General features: G+C 37.5%; 1 protein-coding gene and 1 long non-coding RNA gene across 4 annotated transcripts in view; one reads left to right on the top strand and one right to left on the bottom strand.

Annotated features, from left to right (window-relative positions):
• Positions 1-13,836, top strand: part of LOC149785018 (uncharacterized) — an 85,799-nt gene that overhangs the window by 3,994 nt on the left and 67,969 nt on the right. The window lies entirely within an intron of this gene.
• LOC149785019 (sperm-specific sodium:proton exchanger-like) overlaps positions 1-13,836 on the bottom strand; it is a 196,698-nt gene that overhangs the window by 130,643 nt on the left and 52,219 nt on the right. The gene's annotated exons all lie outside the window — the stretch shown is intronic.

The following is a 13,836-nucleotide window of genomic DNA, read 5'->3' as shown; positions in this document are numbered from 1 at the left end:
AGTATTAAAAAGTCAAAAAAATTTCTGAATATAAACATAAATAAATGTTGTTTTATGTATAGCTGAGTCAGTACTGATGTATTTCTTGGAGATGATCCAATAAATAATCGAAAGATATTTATTTTGAGCAAATAAACGCCTGAAATGTCATGGATGGATATAACCTCGCCATTCATTAAAGCGGCTCGCAACATTGATGTATATTCTTCAATTCATTGATATGTTCCAAACAACCAATTCAGTTTCCATCTACCGTAATCTTAATGTTTGACCAAATTACAACAGTTTACCGGTAAGACCAGCAAAACACGCTTGCATCCTATTCGCGATCTATCCAAAAGGAAACGTTTAAAACGATGAAAAATATATTCTGGTTGGCTCGTTTTCCCACGTAAGTGCCCACCATAAACATCCGTCCCGGCGAGATCTTCCCATGTTATCCAGTAGCACCTGTACGGCGACTACGATAAAATGATTTTTTGAGATTTAAGACTACTATTGCGTATAATTAGACAAACATCTGCGTCTTTCTTTATACAAATATTTACTTCCCGATAATTATTTTGAGCCAATCATGGACCCTCAGTCTTTTAAATGCTGTAACTTACCCCACGCAATGGCTACTTCCGTAACTCATGAAATAATGAGTTTTTTTTCTCTGTATATTAACGAAAAAAAAGAGAATACAAAATACGTCTTTTCGCTCCGACGAGAAATAGTTCCATTCAATTAAGATTCCGTATATCTTGCAGTATATATAAACATAATCTATACTATAGCGACTGGACTGTCACGCGCTCAAAGTTGCCCGAAGGTCAGGTGAAAGCTAATAATTTTGATATACTAGTATGCCACGGTAAAAATATGATAATGAAAACTTGTTGAGCGTATGAACTGGAAGGATACGTTGGAGCTGCAATATATCACTGTCCATTATAAATAATGACAAGTAACGCAAAGTACTTAAAAATGTGGGTCCAAGCATGTTAGAATGTTGTGGATGGAGTGAATTTAGGAGTTACTATCGCATGGTGCTGTGTCCAAAAGCTCACGTACTTGGTTTCACGAGAAAATAATCTGTCACATTCACAATTATCCATAACCTCTAAGTTTTGGGGTGACTTTCAAACAGGGTATTATTATTCTGACTCAATGTTTTGCGTCATACGTTTAATCTTAAGCCTTACGTAGCTTTAACTTTCCTGACGAATGAATGAATGAATTTGCCAGTGAATGAATGAAAATCCTATTTCTTTTCACGTTTTTTGGCGTGATGTGTGGTGCTTTGTTAATATAGCAAATGTAGAAACGGCATATTACCTAGCCTATATTACCCTACACCCACCCACCAATCAGCTGCCCAAAACTCATACATTCTAGCCCCGCCTGTAGAGGAGAAATCAAAACACTCAGTTTGTTATAAATATCTATAATCGACTTTAGTTATGAGACACAAATTACCCAACCTGTATATGCTATTTCCCGTCCGTGAGCTATTTATTTTAAAACACGACCGCTACAACCGCACTAACAAAATTTCTAAATTAGATTGCGATGGGCTCTATTTTGAATTCCCATTTAATATATGTAACTTTTTTGTTTTACACAGATTGCACAACAAGTGCAACCAATTTATTCGACACCCTCTCTACGTTTAAGATTTGGAATTATTGTGCTCTTTGTTGTGGAGGAAACTGGGGTACCTACAAACCACTGACATTTTATGGGCGACCACATACCCTTACACATCTTGGAATCGGGTATAGAAAACAATGACACGTTACCGTTGTGCTTTCCAGACCCCTAAAATGTATATTCTGTGGTTGAGATGCTTCACGACCTTTTTTACTGTATGATCATCAAGTGTAATAATTGTCTCAGATAAAACTGTCTCTGCTAAGAACTAATACCTGAAGCTTGAAGACACAAGTTTGAAGACAAGTAGGTATAAATAGTCAGCTGTCACCAGAACGTGAATTTATTTTATTTTTTAGTTTTCAAAACGGAAAAACAAGAGTCCATAGCTTCACATTTAGTTATGAATTAACCAAGAAATATATGTAAACTTTAGATTCTTCAACCGTGACCCAAATGGTTTGAATAGATGAACGCCATGGTGAAGACACCGGTGCATGGGCTCTCATGTACATTTATAGGGGTTGTTTCAAAATGGTGTTTAAAAGTTCTCAGATGTCATTTTCTGATGAAGTTTTAGAAAATAAAATAAATTGCTTGTATAAGTGTCAATTGATTAAATATTTGTACCTATTTGCAGGGCCGGCGCTACCATATAGGCAAACTAGGCAGCCGCCTAGGGCGTTGATTTCAGGGGGCGCATTTTCTATTTTTGTAAATTGTTTATACATTTTGAAATTGATATTTCCGGGGGGGGGGGGGCGCCAGAATCTAACCTTGCCTAGGGCGCCAGATAGTCTGGCCGGGTCTGGCACCGGCCCTGCCTATTTGTAATTAACTACTGCATAGAGCTATCCTTATAAGTTAAAATTATTTATACTGTATTGTTTTTTTTTTTTTCCTGTGGTCATTTGAAGTCGTGGTATAATGACCAACAAGGGCACAAAACCTTTAGATGAGTTGCACACTTGCTCGAGGCAAAAGTGCATTGCACGGGCATCTGATATCACGTTAATATTCTTTATTTGACCCATTTAAACATTGAGTTGTAAAGCTGATGTTACTCACCCTAACGTCAGTGACCACGTCGATTTCAATACTTGCCCACTTAAGTGTGAAGATATTTGTGTATTTTCTGTACTGTACATTGTTGTTTGAAAATAGCTTTGAAATGTTTTGGAACTGAAATCAATTTTTGTCGAAGTTTTAGAAACTAGTAGAAATTAAATTGTTTGTTCAAGTGACAGCTAATGAAACATGTTTGTCTATTTGTAATATCGGTAATTTGATATAGGTACTCCTATCCAAATTAATTACGATGTATTTTCTCCTATGCTTATTTGATGTCATATTGGCCAAAATACATGGTGTAATGACCTAAAGTTGGGACAGAACCCATTAGAAGGAATTGCACAATTATATGCAACAGTACGGAAATCAGGTATTACGGAGTCCCCGTGTATACTTCACGTGAGGAAAGTGCCAGTAATATCGGCGGAAACATACTGCTAGCATGCCTTACAGTGACACTGTGCATAAACCAAAATACTACTAGCATGCCTTACAGTGACACTGTAGCAGCAGAGGAGGGGAGCAGACCACTTAAGGGAAGGGTCACCCTTGTTATACAAAAAAAAAAATAGTGACCCTTCATAGAGGTCAAATACCACGTCTACGATTATTGTTTGTCCCCAACATAATTGTAGACGAGCCTCCTCTGCTGCTCAATCTTCATCTGAATCCTGGGAATCTTCATCTGAATCCTGGGAATTTGTTTTATGTTTCAAGTAATATTCAAGTTCTGATGGTGGTTTTTCTATTTTTGGATTTATGTTTTTTCTTTTTCTGTAATATATCATCAAACTTCTGTATCGATCTCCACCGCAATTTTTGCAAATCTGATATAATCCTCTAACGCCGTTGTTACATCCAACACATCTTCGTGGACCAGCATGAGGGTTTTTCTTTACAAGATAATTATGTTTTTTGCAATATTCTCCACGACATTTTTTATCACATTTGTTAGTGGTTCCTTGACGCAGCCACGCACAATTGTTCATTATATTAATGATATCAGTTTAATTTTATCATTACCCCCTCTGCTGCTATAATAATTAAATCATTATGTTATAATAAAATGGTACATCCGGAATCTCATACTGCAAGGATAGCTCGAGAACGATTAGAAGCAATTAAAAAATTTCTTCCTGTTAGAGATTCATTTAGAAAAAACCTACAAGCGCAGCAAGAAGCACAAGTTGAGTACGAAGAAGAAACTAAAAAACTGTTTAAGCCCGTCACTGCAGCTACTGAACAAGTTGCAACAGTCATCAAAGAAGATCTTCTTCCGGTATCAAAACAAACTGCGGCGCAGACTGAAAAAATAGCAGCGAGAACTAAAAAAACAAAAAACTTTTACGAGACCTTCCAACTGACATAGCTGCAGCTCAACCTCCACCCGTCGGTGAAGAAATACTTGAAGGTATTGGAAAACTTCGTACTGAAGTCGCCGACGTGGGAAAAAAATATGCATCTGAATCCAAACCAGTAGGAGAGAATTTAGAATTAATTGCAAGATTTAACGAAGGAACTGTTGAAGATATTAGAAATATTGAAAGAGAAAAATTACCTGAAATGATATTATTTGGTATATTTAATAAATCTGGTATTTTAAAACCTAGTCATGAAAAAGTAAATGATGATAATTTTGTTAAATGGATATATCGCGTATATTACAATAAAAAACAAGCTAGAGGTCCAGAATACGAAAGTCTTCATGAAGAAGTAAAAAGACTTTATAAAGAGAGAATAAAACAACTAAAACAAGAACAACCCTCCCAGCAGGAACCTTCATATCAACTTCCTCCACCTCTGCAAGAAATAGAACAACAACAATCTTCTTCACCGGGGGAAAGGTTTAGGTCGAAACTTTAAAAAAGTGCTAAACTACTTAAAAAAACAGAAGAAGAAGGATCACCCTTAAGACTATTTAAGAAATCAGAAGAAGAAGGAGCAACGGGAAGTGGTCTGGGAAATAATTTTGTTTGTCCTAATAATATCCTCAATGACGTGTCACGGTTAGAAGTTCTCATAGGGGGAAAACGTGCAGGAAATAACTCAACAGAAATAACCAATGAAATATCTGATATTTGTCGAAGATTATTTCAAGGTGGTATTATGGATCGCAGCATTTATCGTTCACTTATTGATGAAATTGCTGATGATTATCACAGTGACTAAACAATTAATCAATCAGTATATAAAAATGATTATACATACTGCTCAACGTGGACCGATCATGGTCAGGGTAGTAAACTCACGACTGCCAAATTACAAAGTAATTTACGGAGATGGACTTGGTGATGTTATTCAGGGTTTATTTAGAAGGATGGCTCCAAAAGCAATACCGATTGTAAAACAATTAGGTATGAAGGCTATTGAGGCTATTCGTGAAAAAGCTCCTGGTGCAATTGTCAATGTTGCTGGTAAGGCGTTCTCGGCGATCAAAGATAGACTAGCACGATTAATAAGACGAAAACAACCACCAGTGAAACTGGCAAGTACTGAGGTTATGCCAGCAAATGTCAGTAAAATAATAAATCAGGCTGCAAATCAAAAACTAGCGGAATTATCTGAGGAAGCAGAAAAAAATATAACAGCGAATTTAATAGCGGGAGGCGGTCTTCGTCGACGATGATTATCATTTGGAAAAATGGTAATTACAATAAAATGTTTAAACGCATGTCCGACCCAGCATTTGACATGGATGCACCGGTCCTCAAAGATGAATCAGTGCGTGATTATCAATTTTATTCCTATGACGCAAGACAACCAAATCAGTGGGGGAGAATCGAATTACAGGTTCATGATACAAGTAGATATTTCTTGCCCGCTGAGGCGTTTATTGAAATAGAGGGTAGAATTGTAACAAATGTTGCAGCTAATACGCCATATGCTGCTAATTTGCGTGTTGGTTTTGTCAACAACGGGATTATGGCACTGTTTGATAGCGCCACATACATGATTGATGGAAAAAATATTGAATCAATTCAGAAGGATGTCGATGTTGCTACAACAATAATTGGTCTAGCCAGATATTCTGATGATTACACAAGATCAGCCGGTCCAACAATGATGTTTGCTAAGGATATCACTGACAGCGCTGATCATGTTCAGTATACCAAAATACGGACACCTCGAGATACTGCATCTGATCCACAACCAGTTGATTTTGAACACGCAGACAGACCAGGTGCTGCTTTTGATATTGTAGGAAGCGTTAATGCGACTTACAACCTGGGATTTGCAACACGCCGAGCAGCGTTGTCAGGAAATGATAGAAATTTTTCATGTGCAATTCCATTATCTCACATCTTTGGATTTTGCAGAAATGTTAGAAAGGTCATCTTTGGAGCTAAACACACAATTGTGCTCGTAAGAAAAAATAATGATAATGATGCAATCTGGCGAGGTGCTGATGTCGCTGAGGGTAAAGTAAATATATCAAAGCTTTCATTGTGGATGCCAGTAATGATTCCATCTATTATTGAAGAACAAAAATTACTATCTTTTATGGATCAAGGCGGTAAATCATTGATATCGTGGTTAACAGCAACCACAGATGCTATTCAAAGTTCTGTTAATGGTTTATTTACATGGAATATAGCATCACAACAGGGTGTTTCTGCACCGAGACATATTTTTATTGCGCTGCAAGATAATGCTCGGACGAGTAATCAAGAACGTTCACATATGATATTTGACAACCTTGGAGTTAATGAAGTTTCCTTGCGGATAAATGGACATCAAGAACCGGCTGAGGATATATTGTTAAATTTTGATCAAAATCACGTAGCGCGTGCATATCATCGTTTGATGTCATTCATGGGACGTGATCAAAACGTAGATACTGGGCTGCAAATATCACAGTTAGATTTTACAAAACTATATCAGATTTATTACTTTTCGTTGGAACATCTTGATTTATCCAAACAATCTGTCGTTGATATACACTTTCGAGCTCGTGTTACTAACCCTCCTCCTGATATAGCTGGTCCACCACTTGTTCGCGGCGCATACAAAGCAATCGCGGTTATTCTCAGCGATAAAGCCATGTTACTTGAAGGTGGTAGTGGTCGAATGAGAGTCGTTGATGCACCAGTGGAAAATCTTTAATCGTGTTATTTAAAAACACGAGTATTATCATAAAATGCCATATCAACACGTTAGTGTCAGTCTGACTCACGGTCAGATTAAAAACCTTCAATCAAATTCAGCAAAAAACTGCGGAATGAAAATATCACTAAAGCGTGATCAGATCACGGGTGGTCAAAATAAGCTATCATTATCAGAACGCCAGCTTAAACATTTCAACGACGCTAAACAATCAAAAACAGGCGTCAAACTCAATCTCTCTGCGGGTGCGGTTAAAGACTCAATTAAAACAGGCGGTATATTTCCACTTCTTGCGGCTATTCCAGCGTTAATAGCTGCTGCCGCGCCAGCCGTAGCAAAGGCAGCCGCGTTAGGTGCTGTTGGAACAGCTGCTGGAATGGCTCTAAAGAAAGCAACAGGGCAAGGATACAAAAAAAGGGACGCGGCTTAAGGTTGCCAGGATCTCGTTGGGGAAGAGGCCTAAGGCTTCCACGTTAGACGTTCCAGCATCAAATTTTGATTTACTTGATACCGCTAAACGATTAAAAATATCTGCCTTTAGAGGTGTTTTCATGCGAGATCAATTACCAAAACAACCAAACAAACTCGAAACAGGTATTATTAATCTCGACGAACGTTCCGGACCTGGTACTCATTGGGTATCATACGCGGTTGATCCACGTGGAATCGTTTATTTTGATTCATACGGGTTAGCTCCGCCTGTTGAATTTATCAAGTATGTTGCACCACTTCACGCAACAACCAAAGTTTGGTATTCAACACTACCCACACAAACAATGACAGATCCGCCAATATGCGGCCGTGAAGTAATTAATGTACTCGATGCTATATCAAAATCATCCAGGCCGCCACATAAAGTCGTGCATGATTATACAAGCAACCGATTCGTTTTAAACAACAGGTCTTATTATAATGGTTGATATTTACGGAAGATCTTCCTCACGCGTTAAGAAAAAGCCCGGTGACGTTGATCTATCGAAGTACGCGACTAAGGATGACCTCGCTGATATTATGAACCTGGCTGGAGTTGACCCAGATGAGGTTGTTATTTTTCAGGATCGACATGGTAAACTAAAAAGCAGCAATATCAAATGGAATGATATAATTCGACGAGTATTTGGTGCAGTTACGGATAATATACCCGTGTTTACTGACAGCGGCAAAATCAGGGATTCAAGTATATCGTTTACAACCATTAGAGATGAAATTGGAAGAAGCGTTGCTAATCGCGTAAAAAATACCGGTGACACAATGACAGGTGAACTTAGTATGAACGGAAACAAAATAGTAGTTTTAAGAGATCCAACATCCGACGAAGATGCTGCAACGAAAAGGTATGTTGACACCGTAGATGGTAAATTATCCACGTTACGGGCTGAGTATGATGTTCACGTAGGCGCTTTTGGAAGATTTCGAAGAAATTTTCAAAAAACCGACGAATCCATAGATAAATTCTTCGGTACTCCGCGCGCCGTTGACATAAATCTCGTTGATATCAAAACTAACCTAGACACGATCAAACGAACACAGCAAGACATCGTAGCGGGAATTCCTGAAATCGTTAATAAAACCAGTCTGATTAAAATCCCAGCCGGAATAACTTCCGGGCATATTACCAACATCGTATGCACGGTATCATCGGGATTTGCAACATGGTCGCAGCAAAATAATACTATCAAATATACTGCAACAGTCACTGGCGTGTACAGGCTGTCTGTGTTTAGTGCTGCAAAATTTGAAATATTTACAACGTTTATAATGGCGTCATTCCACCGACAGGTTTTCCGGGGTTGTATCTGTTATATTAAATAGCGGAACCGAAGAAATATTTATTCTGGAAGCAGCTGATAAGAAATTAACCGCAACATCCTTCTGGTGGTGTTTGGAATTTGTAGCTGGAACACCTCAATTGGTTACGGCATAAAATATAATGAGTGCTATCGACGTTCAAGGATTTAGGTACAATCAAGCGCGTGAATGGCAGGCAGCGTTGAAAGATCGAGTCGAACAATATACAGTAAAAATAAAAAAGTATCAACGACGATTAGTTATCATCGACGTTGTTGTTTATTCGGTATCCGCTGTTGTTGCCGGAAGCGGAATAATATTATCCGCGGTAACAATGATGGCACCAGTAGCTGTGACTATTTGTGTTTGTGCAACTACGACAATTGCAGGTGTGCTTAATATCGTTGCAAAAAAAATATGTACTTGCACGAACGAAAAATTATCCGATTACAAGATAAAATTACACATAGCAACTGTCGCATACACGAGGTTATCCTCGTTGTTATCAGCGAGTCTCAATGATGGAATTATATCCGATTTTGAGTTTTCAATGATGATCAGCGTATACAATTGCGCTGGTATTAAAGGTACGAGTATCAATAATGACGGAATTACTACAGCAGATCGTGACAAACACAACCCCGCACAAGACCACGATGATCTCGCTAAGCTCGATTAATCCTGAATTTAACATCAATTTTCCAACAGCAATTCGCGCGAATGAAATTGCACTAGCACAATTACGAGTATATTACAGCTGGCCAAACATCAGATCGAGATCATTTAATGGTACACCAGCAAATAATTCGCTTGTATTTGCTGATAAAAACAAACCCGATGGAACACCTGACTGGGTTGTTGTTGGAATACCAACTGGTAGTTATGAGGTCGAACAAATCAATGATGAATTTGCTCGTAGAATAAAATCAATAACAGGAAAAGAAGCAAAAATATCAATTAATGTTCATGAGCCGACGCTGTCCTCGACGATTGAAATAGACTCGCCTGATCACGTCGTTGATATTTATCAGTCCACGATAAGATCCGTACTAGGATGGCCTGATATTGTGCCAGTGCATGAAGGACCACCAGAACCAAAATTAATTGATTTTATCGCTGGCAGTGCCGGGTTTATAACAACTCCAGAATACCGAAATTTGTATCCATGGACTGGTAGGGATTTTCGTATTATTAATGATGGAAAATATTATCCTATGACACCGTTTTCTATCATTGATTTTGATGCAAAAATATCAACTAATATTGTTTATGAAAGAAATTTCAGATCAAGGGCTAGCGAAATTAGAACTGAATACACAACTACATTAACGACACTAGCACAGTTGTTTAAAAACTATATCCTGGAATATCCTAATGACGATCTAAGACATCAGATCATTGCAACGATGCAACATTTAAAACAAATTGTATTAGATCTTAAATATTTTAATCAGACCATTATTGAGGTAATAAATGCTAATAATTATATAGATTCAGGAAGAAAAAGTATCAAACAAGCATACATTGATCATTATAAAATAACTGAAGCAGATTTATTAAATTTTACACTACCAGGATTTGAAACTGGCGAATTGATAAGATCACTCAATGATCTTGTCGCGAGAAACTTTTCTGAAATACTAGCTGTGTGGACAAAAATAACCCCACCAACAACTGTTCTCAGACATAATAATGATCCACTCGGCGGCGGTAGACACATTTCTCCGGGAATCGTTAATATAACATCGACGATCGCGGTTAATCTAGTTTGTGACGTAATCGAACGCAGTTATCAAATAGATCTTGGAAAATCAAATCAGGCTCAACAAGGATACATCCTATACACGTTCACACCACAAGTTCCCCCTGGCGATTTGATCGTGCAAGTACCAACCAATCCTGTCTATCTACGCACACATAATCAGTATTTGTCACGAATAAATTTCAAACTCACAGACCACCTTAATCGCTTAATTGACCTACGTGGAGAAGAGCTTGTAATAAATCTGTATGTAAAGTCGTAGAAAGATCCAGCACGTGAGGGTTTTTATACACTTGAAACCGCGCGTTTTCACAAAACATAGAACAATTTAGCCACGGAAACGAGGATTTCTTATTAACACAATGAACTCCGTCGAGAGAGCACATTCCTGCATTAAAGTCGATCAACTATTCCAGAATGAATAAAATAAGGAGTGGATTAAGAAATATTTTATTTTATTTCATCAGAAATATTTTATTTTCTGAATTTCAGTGAAAAATCAACAAATTTCGTTGTTTTAGTCGATTTGTCAAGGAAAATTTGTCAAATTACAGTTTTTCGTCAGGTCAAACCTCAAGCGGTTCTCTAATTGATTTATCGATAAATCGTCAAAAACCCTCATTTTTTTCGAAAACTACCAGAAAAATTAACAAAAATCGCATGAAAAATCTCATTTTTGAGCTAATTTTACTGATTTTTGACGATTTATCGATAAATCAATTAGAGAACCGCTTGAGGTTTGACCCGAATGATAATGGAAAATTCATCAATTTTCACTGACAAATGTTGAAATATTTTATTTTTTTCTGAAAATTTGATCATTTTACATAAATCTGAGTACCAACTAACCCATCAATTTCAGAATAAATAATAATTCAGAAAAAATAAAATAATTCAGAAATAAATAAAATAATTCAGAAAAAATAAAATAATTCAGAAAAAAATAAATAATAAATCTGACTACCAACTAACCCATCAAAATTACAAAATTGATTGGTTTGCATGATTCAGAGTATTAACTAACCCATCAAAATTACAAAATTGATTGGTTTGCATGATTCAGAGTATTAACTAACCCATCAAAATTACAAAATTGATTGGTTTGCATGATTCAGAGTACCAACCAACCCATCAATTTCAGAAATAAATAATAATTCAGAATAAATAAAATAATAATTCAGAAATAAAATAATAAATCTAAGTACCAACTAACCCATCAAAGATCTTAGTCATCTTCAAAATTACTACTTTGGACGGGGTTACTCGCTAACATAATTTTTCTTAATAGTCTTATGCGAGTACTAATTGTTTTCTTTTCCTCGTACTCGTGGGATAACAGCAATCTAATTTTTTCAACTGCGGCAGAGAGAGGAACGAACTCCTTCACCTGATTATCTTCTACGGTAGCTAGCGACTGAAACATAGCTGCCTGAATCCGCTTTATGAACTTATATTGAGATGATAGAACGTACTTATTTTCGTTCTTAAGCTCTTCTAACGTTTCAAAATCAGATATTATTTTTTCAGGATTTAGTTCATCAGATATATTAATTCTGTTTTCTTCTAGTTTTTTGATGGCAGAAATAATGTCTTTGATATTTTCATGGTTCATTATATAATATATAAATCTTTAAAATAAAAAAAAATATCCCTAGAACCCCTATCGAGTCTTTAGCGAGTTCGTCGGGATGTTTCAAGGACAGTACAAACATATAATGAAAGACAGTACAGCCAAGAACTCATAGCTTGCCATCGCATTCTATCAAGTTCACCAGGCACATGAAATATTCCTTCTACGAGAGCTTCTAACCCGTCAAACAACGGTCTAGAGGCCCAAGAAGGGGGACGACACAAACATATATTATGAATGAACCTCTATTCGAGTCTTTTAGCAGGTTCAGTAAATATGTAATGAGATGTAATGAATGAATGAATGTAATGAATGAATGAAATATATATAATGAAATGAATGAGGCCATTTTCTCCGCTCAACAGAACCACCTACCCCAATAATCAACCCGTGGGTGGTACAAAACATGTATCAACCACCGGTGATACGTGGTTTGGATGGTTTTGAGAGCGGAGAGAGGCTGGCGGTGCCCCAATTAATTATAAAAATCGCTAATATGCGTAACCACCGACCAATTGCACTGGTCAACAGTGAAATCATTACTGACTTGAAAAGGCCCTAATCTGTAGTATTTTGGTGTGCCGAACACGAATATAACCGTGAAAAATTTGTATTGGCTCTCGTTTTGAAGATATTCATATACCTCATTTTCTATGTTTCACTGTGTAAATTTCTCCAGTAGGACTGCAGCAACATCCGGAATAATGATGTAACATTGCATAATACCATCATGCTCACATCATCCACAGTTGATTGCATCATTTTCTGATGCAATGCAATACTAATGCCATGCGGCTGCTGAAGTAAGTTGACGTCAGCAGTGTACTATACATGTGTAGGCCTATTATACTAATGCCAGGCGGCTGCTGAAGCTGACGTAAGCAGTGTACTATATAAAGCCCAATCAGATAGGTTCAGCATTTAAAATATTTTAGACGTTGTGCGAGACAGTTCAAGCTACTGTTACATAAAACTTATTATTTTATCCATTTACGTACAATAAAGAACAGTAATGCCTCGAAAGTGTGTTAATACCGCGGACAATTTTTGCTATATTTGTGGGGAAGTGACATTTGCCAACCAGAAGAAAAGTATCAATTCTCAAGTGAAGAAGGCATATCATCTTTACTTCGGATGCAAGGTTGGTGACCAAGACAAGCCTTGGGCTCCGCATATATGCTGTGCTACATGTACAACACAGCTTTCACAGTGGTTGAATTGCAAAAGGTCATCAATGCCGTTTGCAGTCCCAATGGTGTGGAGAGAGCCAAGCAACCACCTAAATGACTGTTACTTCTGCTTGGTTCCTCCTCTTTCCGGCGGAATAACGAAGCGAAAGAAGTCGAGAATAGTCTACCCAAACATTCCGTCTGCATTGAGACCAGTTCCACATGGTGAGGGACTTCCTATTCCAGAACCTCCAGCAGAATATTCTCTTGATTCATCTGACGAAGACAAAGGTGAGTCGACCTGTTCTTCTCCTGGTCCATCAGCATGCAGTGATCCAGATTTTCACTGTGGTGCATCATCAACCCCACACAGAATAACACAGGAAGAACTAAATGACCTGATTCGTGATTTGGACTTATCAAAGAACAAGGCAGAATTGCTAGGATCAAGACTCCAACAATGGAATCTTCTGGAAGAAGATGTCACAATTACTGCATATCGAAAGCGCCACCAGCAATTGGAGCCTTTCTTCAGAAAGGAAAGTAATCTGATATTCTGTTCCGATATTGAGGGCCTCATGAATGCTTTAAAAATCACTCATGACCCACAAGAATGGAGACTATTTGTGGACTCTTCGAAACTGAGTCTCAAGGCTGTGCTTTTGCACAATGGAAAC

This window comes from Sinohyriopsis cumingii, chromosome 13 (genome assembly GCF_028554795.1).
Source record: "Sinohyriopsis cumingii isolate HCF-2022 chromosome 13, ASM2855479v2, whole genome shotgun sequence".
NCBI classification, from domain to species: Eukaryota; Metazoa; Mollusca; class Bivalvia; order Unionida; family Unionidae; genus Sinohyriopsis; species Sinohyriopsis cumingii.
This window is presented reverse-complemented; position numbering and strand designations above follow the sequence as displayed.